Consider the following 12,576-nt stretch of genomic DNA (forward strand, 5'->3'; position numbering starts at 1 on the left):
ATCAACGAAACCGGTTCAGTCTCATGAGCGACGGAGGGCAGTAACTGACCGGTGAGAGCCACAACGGAGATGGGAACCTGCAGGGGTTTCGTCTCAATACCGAGACGCCGCGTGAGACCGCCGTCAATAAAATTCTGCTCAGCGCCAGAATCCAAAAGTGCCCGCAACGGGCAGGTGGACACAAAATGGCCCGGCTGGCCACAATACAAACACAACCGTCCCTCAAACCGCCTCCGACGCTCCTCCAGCGTCAGCCGTGTACGACCCAACTGCATAGGCTCCTCAGCGGCGGGCGCCGGAGGAGACCATGCGTGGGCCGGACCGGGAGGAGGGGGACGGGACACTCTCCCTCTCACGCTCGCGAAGGCGATTATCGATACGAATAGCCAGATTAACTAGAGCCTCGAAACTCTCCGGTTCGTCACGAGTGGCGAGCTCATCCTTCATGCGATCGGTCAATCCGATGACGAAAGCCCCGCGCAACGCGTCATCACCCCACCCCGTCTCCGCGGCCTTAACCAATAGAATCAATAGAAAACTCCGCCACCGACCGGCCCCCTTGGCGGAGGCCGTGCAGTTGCCGCGCGGCCTCATCCGAGCGCAGGGGGTGATGAAAAACAGCCTTAAAATCCCGAACAAACTGCTCATACGTGACAGTCTCCACGGGATGCAGAGCGAGATAAAACTCGGCCCAGTCCAAAGCACGATCACGAAGGGCACCGATAACATGAGAAATCTTAAAAGCATCATCGGAAAACGCTTGGGGATACCGCTGAAAAAGCAGAGAAACCTGAATCAAAAAACCCCCGCAACGGCCCAACTCTCCCGTAAAAGGCACCAGAGCCGGGGGAGCGGGGTCACGAACAGAGCCCACACCCCGTGAGGCAGACGGTACGGGCGGGGGGGCAGGAACAGCGGGAACAGTAGGAGGAACTAACTGAGCCAAAGTCTCTTGAATGGCCGACAGGGTCTCATTAACCCGGCCCGCCCATTGCTCGGACGCCGCCAACTGCCGAGACAAGCTTGACAAAGACTCCTCGTGTTTCTGGAGTAAATCTGGACCTGTGTGTTCTGCCGAATCCATCAAAATGGTCGGAGTATTCTGTTAGGTCTGCTGGATTACATAGATGGATTACGTGGCAGAAACACACACGGACGCAAAATAGTTTGTGATGCAAGCTTTATATATACACGAGTGGGGGAATATTTACAAGGGAAGGGGCTATATACAGTGATGGATAAAAATGTGCCAGGAGATAAACACCGAGGAGATGAGACGGAGCCGAAGTATGCAGGTAGGCAGCAGACGCACCGGAGCTACCTGACAACAGGGAACAAAACACAGCTTATGGCGTACCATTGATAGCCGAACGTTAAACACAAGTGGACGGAGAGAGTTGGAGAGCTTACTTGACCACCCAAACCACAGCCGCTGCGGTGATCGCCGCCTGATGGTACGTAGCACTCCGTCGTGGATCCACAATAGCCAACACAAAATCCTAGGTAGGCGGGCAGGCGATGGAACAGGCTAAGACAAAGAGAAGCAGGTGAAATGTGGATCCTTTAAAACATACAGCTCCACAGCGTAAAATCAACAGATGCAGCCTGTGCTGACTCGTTACCACTTGTGACAGCGACAATACTCCGACACCAGACGTCCGTGACTCTGCTCCCTAAAATTGCTCACTGATGACGTCCGATGCGTCGCAGGTGTGCTGGAATGCCATCAAGCCCCGCCTCGCCTACCTACAACCAAAAGGAAAACAAAACCCAAACAACAACAATACACCTACCCACCACCTCCTAACAGCGTTATCCTTGCAGGGGATGGGGGTTAGGCTTCTATACTGCTGGATTTCCTGATCCACTCTCTGGGCCAGGGAAAGAACGGGCTGCCATTGTTGGAATGACTGCAGCTCGTTGTCCTCCTCTTCAAAGAGTTCTTCCAAGGCCGTTTTTTTTTGTTTTGTTTTTTTGCTTTACTGGTAGCGCCTGAAATTAAATGGACATAATAAAAAATGAAGCAAAAAATGAAAAATCCATGACATTTAAATTATTATCACAATGAACTAAACTTACATAGTCTTCTTCATCCTCATCTTCATCTTCGAGCAACTCTCCCTGTGTGACTCCTTGCTCTAGGTGCTTGAGTAGAAAGTGACAAATAAACAAACAAATCAAAGTACCACGGATCCATAGATGAAAGGTATCACTCTCGCAATGGAAATGTGCTACAATGAAAAATGAACTGTCATATTGAAATACCTCATCTCCTGTCCCAGACTTCATCCTTATCCACTTTGAATTTACAGTGGGGCAAAAAAGTATTTAGTCAGCCACCGATTGTGCAAGTTCCCCCACTTAAAATGATGACAGAGGTCAGTAATTTGCACCAGAGGTACACTTCAACTGTGAGAGACAGAATGTGAAAAAAAATCCATGAATCCACATGGTAGGATTTGTAAGGAATTTATTCGTAAATCAGGGTGGAAAATAAGTATTTGGTCAATAACAAAAATACAACTTGTCTATGGAAAATTGTATTTAGTAGTCAGTATAATCTTTTAGTGATATAAGTTTGCATATGGTAGAATACTGCATGTAGTTATTTGTATTAGGAAATATTCAACCATGTATACTTAGAGGCATATAATCAATTGTGTGTGATCTCTAGCAGGCTGCAGGCTTGGCGTGCACCTCAGGAATGCACCCCCACGTCCTGGGAGAACGAGAGAGCTTGTACCTGGTTTTATTGTTTTATGGCAGGATTAACGTAGTTACGTTTGTTTTAGTCTAAGTGCTTTAACTGCTGGACTTCTTCACCCTTCTCCTGACCAAGGATGTACCTTTTATGACCCTTTGATCAGCAGGACACACACACACACACACACACACACACGTTCAATGGAGTATAAAATAAAGACCAGGGGCAGTGCTCAGCGCGAGTCATTGAGACTGCCCTTGCTAGCAAGAAGTTCTGTGTGTTTCTCTTCTCTGAGTCTTTACCGAAGAAGTGTTTTAGAATATTTTCCCTAACACAACTCAATACTTTGTAACATAACCTTTGTTGGCAATAACAGAGGTCAAACGTTTACTATAGGTCTTTACCAGGTTTGCACACACAGTAGCTGGTATTTTGGCCCATTCCTCCATGCAGATCTTCTCGAGAGCAGTGATGTTTTGGGGCTGTCGCCGAGCAACACGGACTTTCAACTCCCGCCACAGATTTTCTATGGGGTTGAGGTCTGGAGACTGGCTAGGCCACTCCAGGACTTTCAAATGCTTCTTACGGAGCCACTCCTTTGTTGCCCGGGCGGTGTGTTTTGGATCATTGTCATGTTGGAAGACCCAGCCTCGTTTCATCTTCAAAGTTCTCACTGATGGAAGGAGGTTTTGGCTCAAAATCTCACGATACATGGCCCCATTCATTCTGTCCTTAACACGGATCAGTCGTCCTGTCCCCTTGGCAGAAAAACAGCCCCATAGCATGATGTTTCCACCCCCATGCTTCACAGTAGGTATGGTGTTCTTGGGATGCAACTCAGTATTCTTCTTCCTCCAAACACGATGAGTTGAGTTTATACCAAAAAGTTTCATCTGACCACATGACATTCTCCCAATCCTCTGCTGTATCATCCATGTGCTCTCTGGCAAACTTCAGACGGGCCTGGACATGCACTGGCTTCAGCAGCGGAACACGTCTGGCACTGCGGGATTTGATTCCCTGCCGTTGCAGTGTGTTACTGATGGTGACCTTTGTTACTTTGGTCCCAGCTCTCTGCAGGTCATTCACCAGGTCCCCCCGTGTGGTTCTGGGATCTTTGCTCACCGTTCTCATGATCATTTTGACCCCACGGGATGAGATCTTGCGTGGAGCCCCAGATCGAGGGAGATTATCAGTGGTCTTGTATGTCTTCCATTTTCTGATGATTGCTCCTACAGTTGATTTTTTCACACCAAGCTGCTTGCCTATTGTAGATTCACTCTTCCCAGTCTGGTGCAGGTCTACAATACTTTTCCTGGTGTCCTTCGAAAGCTCTTTGGTCTTGGCCATGGCGGAGTTTGGAGTCTGACTGTTTGAGGCTGTGGACGGGTGTCTTTTATGCAGATGATGAGTTCAAACAGGTGCCATTCATACAGGTAACGAGTGGGGGACAGAAAAGCTTCTTACAGAAGACGTTACAGGTCTGTGAGAGCCAGAGACTTTCCTTGTTTGAGGTGATCAAATACTTATTTTCCACCCTAATTTACGAATAAATTCTTTACAAATCCTACCATGTGAATTAATGGATTTTTTTTTCACATTCTGTCTCTCACAGTTGACGTGTACCTCTGGTGCAAATTACTGACCTCTGTCATCATTTTAAGTGGGGGAACTTGCACAATCGGTGGCTGACTAAATACTTTTTTGCCCCACTGTAAATCGGAGGTCCAAGACAGTGGCCTCCTCCATGAATCTCTGGATATCAGTGTCCTTAAATTTTAAAAGGGAGGAAAATGTGACATCATGACTATCCTTAAGTATTTATAACTGTCATTTTATTTATGATAAATGAATCCTAGTATCGTTTGGAAAGATCTTTCCAAATGTTCTCCTTTATGCTCCTTGTGAAGGCAAAGTCATCTTCTTGTACGGTGTAGTGTTGCTGTAGCTTTTGCAGGATGGGCAAAATCTCACCACAGGTCTGACTTTTGTCGCTGGAAACTGCTAGTGTGGAGGTGTAGTGCTTCTGCATGAGTACCACAAACTCCTCTACTTTTCTTAAGTCGTCATTGCCGAACCTGAGTACAAGTTAAGCCATATACCCATTATTTTTCAGTACTACTCAGCTTTCCTTTTCCATTGACTTTCTTATCTGTGGATCGATGGCTGGAGCCTGGATGGCAGGAAACTGCTGCTAGAATCTCTCCATCATCAAATACAGAGAGGTCCATCTGGTCTTTACATCTAGGAGCAGCATATGCTTGGGCAGCTCTGGGGAGTATTGCATTCACAACTTAAATGCTAATGTAATATTCCTTATCTTAGTTTATACATTTACTTTGATCATGATCTAATGATTTACATATACACAATCTGAACAAACTATTTACTATGCTTACTGAGCAACTCTTGCTTCTCCTTCAGGACCACTTTTGCCATGTTGTTCATCCATACAATCACAGAGTGACTTCTTGCCGCCCAGTTGGAAATGGCAAGACAGTTGTAGAGCTTCTGAGCTCAAAGGTTCAGGGTGTGTGCAAAGCATGGAAACTTGAGAATTTGTAGCTTTTTGACAGCTACATCCATGTTGGCCGCATTATCAATAGGGATGGGTACTGATATCCGGTGCCATTATGGCACTGGTTCTGACATAAATGGTAGTAACCATACCGAAAAGCAGTGCACATTTCGGTGCTTTATTTCAGTGTTTTTTTTTCCTGACATGTCATACACATTGGATTCTAGCCAATCATTTTACCTTTCCAAGGACAGTAGGCCGACCCAGGTGTACGTTCTTTTAGAGCAGAGCTACAGATTAAAAATGCCCAAGGCGAAGCGGTCAAAAGTCTGGCTATACTTCACAGCAAAATATGCAAACTCAGCAGCCTGCAGCAAGTGCTTTAAGGTAATATTGTGCAAAAGAAGTAACACCTCGAATCTGATAAAACACCTGGCAACGCATACCGATTTTTTAAAAGCTGAGAAATGCACCGTATTTGATAACTTGCTGCAAGACCTCACACCGAGCACATCTACTGCGGGTGTGGTGCCTGTTATCGGACTTGGAGTTAGCAACATCCCCCAAGAACCCGAAGAGGAGAGTCCTGGCCCTTGCCCTGCCAGTGTAGCAGAAATGATGACGGATGATGATGGCAGCAGCAGCCGTTCTTCTCTGGGTGAGTAGCTTCGTGTGTAAATTACGGTGAGTAGGCTAACCACGTTATTAAATTAATACACATAAGGTGAACTAGCAAACACTGTCGTAGTTACATGTGGCTGTCTTCTTGATAGCAGATACTCCCTTTGCCCTGGCCAAAAAGGCTAAAATGACCAAAGAAAAAATGGAAAACAACTAAACATGAGAGGTTTGTGGACAATGTTTGTGTTTTTTCCATTGTTTAAGCACTGCTTCCAGCCAAGAGTGATACCATATATGCCCTTAGCTTGAGAAAAGGCTAACATTGTTATCATTTTACAAAAGAACACAGCTAAACATGAGAGGTTTTAGGACAAAGTTTGTGTTTTCCATTGTTTAAGCACCAGTTCCAACCAAAGCAGGTATGTTATATCAACAGAAAAGGCTAACTTGGTTATCATTTTGCAGAAAAAAGAGACTGCTAAAAATATAAGCATAAGACATTTTTGGACAAAGTTTGTGTGTTACATTCTTTAAGCACAGGTTCGAGCACCCTTTAAGTACCACCACCGTTTCAAAAGTACCGGTTTGGCACCGGTATCGGACAAAACCTAAACGATACCCATCCCTAATTATCAACAGTGGCTGCCACAACCTTGTCTTTGATACCATACTCCTCCAAGATCTCATCAATCTCTTCTGCTACAGCTGCTCCTGTCTATGCCTGGTACACTGGTTTGGTTTTGAGGACTTTTTCTTGAGCCTGGCCATTCCTGACATAATGCAGCTGTGAGGTAATGATCTTGACTAAAACTTGTCCATCCATCTGCAGTGATGGCTACCTTCAACACATGTTTCAGGTCAGAAATCAGATTTGCCTTTTCAACTGCATACCAAGCAGGGATCAAGTGGTTGGTTAAACTGTCTCTGTTTGGGGCTTTGTACTTAGGGGTCAGAGTCTTTATCATTTCTCTAAAAAATATACAAATGGAAACGGATGAAACATTTGGTAAGAGGAGAACATGCAACTTTGACATTCCCTGACTTAGCCTACAACTAAACACATTCACTTACCGAAACTCGGGGGCATCTACTGTGCCTTTTACCACAAACTTAGTCACTACTCGGTGACATTCATCTATCCTGGCCTGCATCATTTTACTTTTCCCTGCCTCTGTGACAGGAGAAGCTACCGGTAGACTGCAGCGAGAACTGCCAGCATCTGAGCCAGCCAGACTCTGTCTTTCTCTCTCTTGTCACGGTTATCTAAATGCAATGCACAGTAATAGCAGGTTTTGCAATAAGGCAAATCACGCTAACATAATATGCAATGTTAGTTGATTAGTTACCGGCCCTATTAACAGGAGAAGACATGCAAACGTTACCGCTGCTGCTGGGTTGAGCTTCACTAGTTCGGAGCGAATCAAAAACACAACATTCATTTAACGTTATCTAGTGTTTTGTGAGCAAATGCTTCTGTATATTTGTAGAGTAAGCGTTTGAGCGTTTGTGCCGCTTAGGCACCATGTTTCCTACTGGGTAAAACAACATGGTGACATCATTCGAGGCGACTGGAATCGATAGGGGAATTGTTTGCAAAAATGGCAAACAATTCCAAGGTATTGAAACAGTGGGAACCGGTTCTCAACAAGGATCGGTGTTCAATTCCCATCCCTAGCCATAACGTTGTTGGTGCCTGTCGTAGTGGTAACCCCCCCCCCCCCCCCCCCCCCAAATGATGGACACCAGAGGTAAAGGAAGCCACCATGACTCACACAGTGGCTGAAGCAAAAACTTGGGTGTGGGAGGAGTTCGGAGATGTCTATTTCTGGGGCAAGGTCACCGAGGCAGTTAGACAACTCCTTGGTAGCAGGGGCCTGAAGGCTCTGGGTGTTGGTGGCAGGAGCCTGAAGGCTCTGGATGTTGGAGGGCAGTCTTGGTTGACACACCTCTACAATGTTGCATGGAGATTAGGGGTGATACCTCTGGATTGGCAGACTGGGATGGTGGTTTCCACAGGGTTTGTTCCAACTATAGTGGGATCAGACTCCTCAGCCTCACTGGGAAAGTCTATGCTGGCAAGGAGAGTCCATCTGTTAGTCAAACTTCAGATACAGGAGGAACAATGGGCTTTTCATCCTGGTCATGGAACACTGGACCAGCTCTTTATCCTTGCTTGAGGCTGCATGAGAGTTTGTCCAACCAGTCTAGATGTGCTTTGTGGACTTGGAGAATACATTCGACCATGTCCCTCAGAGGTCCGTGTGGGTGGCGCTTACCTATTTCTATGGGCTATTTGATCCGTATACAATGCTGCAGGAGCTTGGTCTGCATAGATTTAGCAGCATAACATCAGCAATTTCAGTCTTACAATCTCCTTTAAGAGGGCAATTCGCCATTCAACCCTAGTATAGTTTATACTGCATAGGGACCTCCATCCTGACTTCTAACAACATTGGTCATAATCAGTAGGTCAACCCCGAAATTTATCTCCAAGACATTAATATGTTGTAAGTGTGGTCAACTGTTGACATTTTCCTGTTGGGGAATGTTGCATCGATGAACAGGCATGCTTTTCTGTGTAAATAAATCTGACAATTCATAGTAGTTCTCTAAATCCAATTCAACTACTTGCAATTCTGAGATGATATGGCTACTGACCATTTTCTATTGACCCATTGTACATAAGAGAATGCCAGTTTTCCTTCAAAATGATGCTGAACTCCCAGGATCCAGAAAAGTATATGTTATCAGTTACTGGGGGCCTTTCTTGGACTTCACTCACTGGGATTATGGAGAGAGCACTGTTTTGCTCACTGACCCCAGTAACACCACTGCTTTGAACAGAATACAGAGACCCTTCATGTTCATGTGATGGTTCTCCTTCTCCTTTAGTTTGAACTGAAAAACTTTCTCCCTTCTTGGGGCGGACATGGGTGTTTCTGATTACACGACACATTTCCTACAGTCCTTGCTTCATACAGCTATAAAATACACCCCATTCTCTTTCAAAAAGGAAAATCTTTCACTGTGCAATGTTCCTTCAAATGAAGGACACAGATTTAGCATATGCCCAGCTCCACAAAACAAGTAGACTTTTGCTACATCTGAACCTCGTTCTCACCTCAATGCAGGGTCAACCTCCCTTTTCACTTTTGACACAGCAGTAGCAAAATTCCTCGTGTTAGTTCTAGGGAGGAGCTTGGAAAGAAAAGCATCTGGACTTCTTTAAGTTATTTGAAGATGTTTCAGTTCTAGGGTCAAATTGTGGAGAGTCCCAGATTTAAGCCCTAAGGGAGTGTCCCTTCAAGAGGGACAAAGGACCCCCTATTGATCCTCTACCTAAACACACGAGCTAAAGTGTGAAAATGGGTGTAGGTCACAATCAGCCAAGGTTTCAGGTGAGTTCATTGTGTAACCTAGCCCCAACCTATCATGTGATTTCCTGAGGTTAGATGGCCCAGGATGCGAGTGGGCGTTAAGGCGCCTGAGAAGGGATTTCAAAACTAGATTGCGGATGGCAGACAGCTGGTGTCGTAAACCACCACCTCTGTTCAAAGATGGCCATTCACAGTGGACATAGATGGCTTCATTCAATCCTCTTTCGAACCATCTGTCTTCTCTGTTCAAAATGTGAACACTTGCATCCTCAAAAGAGTGACCTTTGTCCTTTAGATGCAGATGAACAGCTGAGTCTTGTCCCGTGGAGGATGGCTCTTCTATGTTGTGCCATACGTTTATGAAGTGGCTGTTTGGTCTCTCCAATGTAGAGGTCTGGGAATTCCTCACTACACTGTACAGCATACACTATATTGTTAAGTTTGTGTTTAGGCGTTTTGTCTTTTGGATGAACCAGTTTTTGTCTGAGTGTGTTGCTGGGTCTGAAGTAAACTGGGATGTTGTGCTTGGAGAAGACTCTCCTGGGTTTTTCCGATATACCAGCTACATAGAGGATGTTGTTGCATTTGTCTTTCTTATCCCCCTTAGCTGGTGTTTGGTCTTCTTTTCTGTGCATCTTTGCTGACTTGCTGACTTGATGAAACACCAATTAGGAAAACCGCATGTTTTAAGAGCTTTCTTTACATGTGTGTGTTCCTTCTTTTTCCCTTCAGACTTAGAGGGAACAGTTTCTGCCCAGTGTTGTAAGGTCCTTATTACTCCAAGTTTGTGTTCCAGAAGGTGGTGGGAGTCAAAGAGGTTGAGGTTTCCATTCTCTTCAATGCACACGGCACAGTCCAGGAATGGCAAACAGTTATCCTTTGTGTCTTCCCTGGTGAACTTGATGTTTTTATCCACAGCGTTAATGTGAGCAGTGAAGGATTCCACTTCTTATGTTTTGATTTTGACCCAGGTGTTGTCTACATATCTGTACCAGTGGCTAGGTACTCTCCCTTTAAAAGAGCCAAGGGTCTTTCTTTCCATTTCCTCCATGTGAATGTTGGCTACAATAGGTGACACCGGGGAGCCCATGGCACATCCATGTTTTTGTCTGTAGAAACCCCCATTGTATATGAAATATGTGGTGGTAAGGCAGAGGTCTAACAGTGTGCAAATCTGATTGGGAGTGAAGTTGGTTCTATCTTCCAAGGAGCTGTCTTCTTGTAGTCATTTTCTGACAGTCTCCACTGCCTCCGTGGTAGGCATGCAAGTGAAGAGACATCAAAGGACACCATAGTTTCATCTGGATCCAGAGTAAGCTTCTGGACCTTGTCGGTGAAGTCAGTGGTGTTCTTGATGTGATGTGGGGTGTTCCCCACAAGAGGTGCTAGAATGGTAGCAAGGTGTTTCGAAATGTTGTAAGTGGCTGAGTTTATGCCTCTAACAATGGGTCTGAGTGGGACACCTTCTTTGTGGATCTTAGGAAGTCCGTAAATGCAGGGTATGGTATCCCCTGGGTATAGGCAATGATAGGACAAAATCATTGAAAGCCCTACATATCACCTGTGACATTATTCAAACTGCGAAAATCTCTGCACGGCCACCATCACCGTCTGATTTGGGCACCATGTGTAGCGGAGAGGCCCAGGCACTATTCGAGCGCTGTACGATGCCGAGGCGCTCCATGGTTGCAAACTTTTCCCAAGCGATGGGGAATTTCTGTCATGGCGCAGTGGCCTGTGGAAATGGGATGGACTCAAGTGCAGATTCAAAACCGGAGGCCAGGGGTGAGGTGTAACGAAAAGAGATTTTATTTTACAATGCTCAGAGGCTAACAGAAAGTGCAGACTAGAATCAATGAACATAAACTAGATGTCTGAGGCAAGAGAAAATACTGTGATGATAACTAGATGGCAGGGATAACTGGGTGCAGGTACTGGGCAGGGGAAACTGTGGCGGGCCAGGGCACTGAAACAGAGGAGAGAGCAGTCAGGGGAATCCCACAGAGGGTTGCGAGTGAATCTAAGGATAGTACACTGAGCTGTCTTACAAGCTTGCAGGTGGGGTTGCGTGGAGGGGGGAGGCAGGAGAGGTCCAGGTGGGTGCTGTATGCAATGCAGGGAGGCAGGCAGGAGAGAATGGCAGTTCCAAAACGGAGAGGGATTACCGGCGGCAGCAAACTGGTATCCAGGAGAACTTGGTAGGTGGGTTTCAGAGGCTGACGAGAAAAACAGAGATACGGTTAATACACACGATGAGTCACCAAGGAACGGACATGAGGCCGAGAACTGACTAAAGTTGGCAGATAATCTGGCGAAGACCAGTTGAGTGCGCTGGTCATAAATACTGCTGGTACGATTGCCATCAGGTGAGGAACAACAAAGACTCCACCCAGTGGGGAGGAGCCGATGCTGTGGAAAACCACCCAGACCACGACAATTTCGTAGGGTTGAGGAGGCACGCCTGTGCAAACACCGGGGGACCAAACATGGTGATATAATGTTCAACCCTGTGTTTCAATTCAGTTCAATTTTATTTATATAGCGCCAAATCACAACAACAGTCGCTTTATATTGTACAGTATATCCTATAATAATAGATACAGAGAAAAACCCAACAATCATTTGACCCCCCATGAGCAAGCACTTTGGTGACACTGAGAAGGAAAAACTCCCTTTTATTTATTTATTTATTTTTTCTTTTGCCTGCCCCGTTTGGCTTTTTTGCCATCAGAATTATTGTCTAAAGGCAAAGAAAGATGCCCAACGGATTTACTTTACTAAATTGACCATCCCAGGCTGGGATGGAAAAACTCCCTTTTAATAGGAAGAAACCTCCGGCAGAACCAGGCTCAGGGGGGGTGGCCATCTGCTGCGACCAGTTGGGGTGAGAGAAGGAAAACAGGATAAAGACATGCTGTGGAAGAGATACAGAGATTAATAACAGGTACGATTCAATGCAGAGAGGTGTATTAACACATAGTGAGTGAGAAAGGTTACTGGAAAGGAAAAACTCAATGCAATCATGGGAATCCCCGGGCAGCCTACGTCTATTGCAGCATAACTAAGGGAGGACTCAGGGTCACCTGGTCCAGCCCTAACTATATGCTTTAGCAAAAATGAATGTTTTAAGCCTAATCTTAAAAGTAGAGATAGTGTCTGTCTCCCCGAATCCAAACTCGAAGCTGGTTCCAGAGAAGAGGGCCCTCTCATTCTACTTTTAAATACTCTAGGAGCCTGCAGTGCGAGAGCGAAGTGCTTCAATTGGGTGATATGGGTTTCGTCGTTGTTCTAAAGGCTATATGTGCAAAAGCAACACCGAGCCATGATTATCAATAAAAACAAATGAACAGGTAACC

At 45.7% G+C, this 12,576-nt stretch overlaps 1 pseudogene; it reads right to left on the bottom strand.

Moving 5' to 3' along the window:
* Nucleotides 1-282: 282 nt before the first annotated feature.
* LOC143414291 (uncharacterized) lies at nucleotides 283-10,762 on the bottom strand (annotated as a pseudogene).
* Nucleotides 10,763-12,576: the final 1,814 nt, after the last annotated feature.

This window comes from Maylandia zebra, linkage group LG20, assembly GCF_041146795.1.
Source record: "Maylandia zebra isolate NMK-2024a linkage group LG20, Mzebra_GT3a, whole genome shotgun sequence".
NCBI lineage: Eukaryota > Metazoa > Chordata > Actinopteri > Cichliformes > Cichlidae > Maylandia > Maylandia zebra.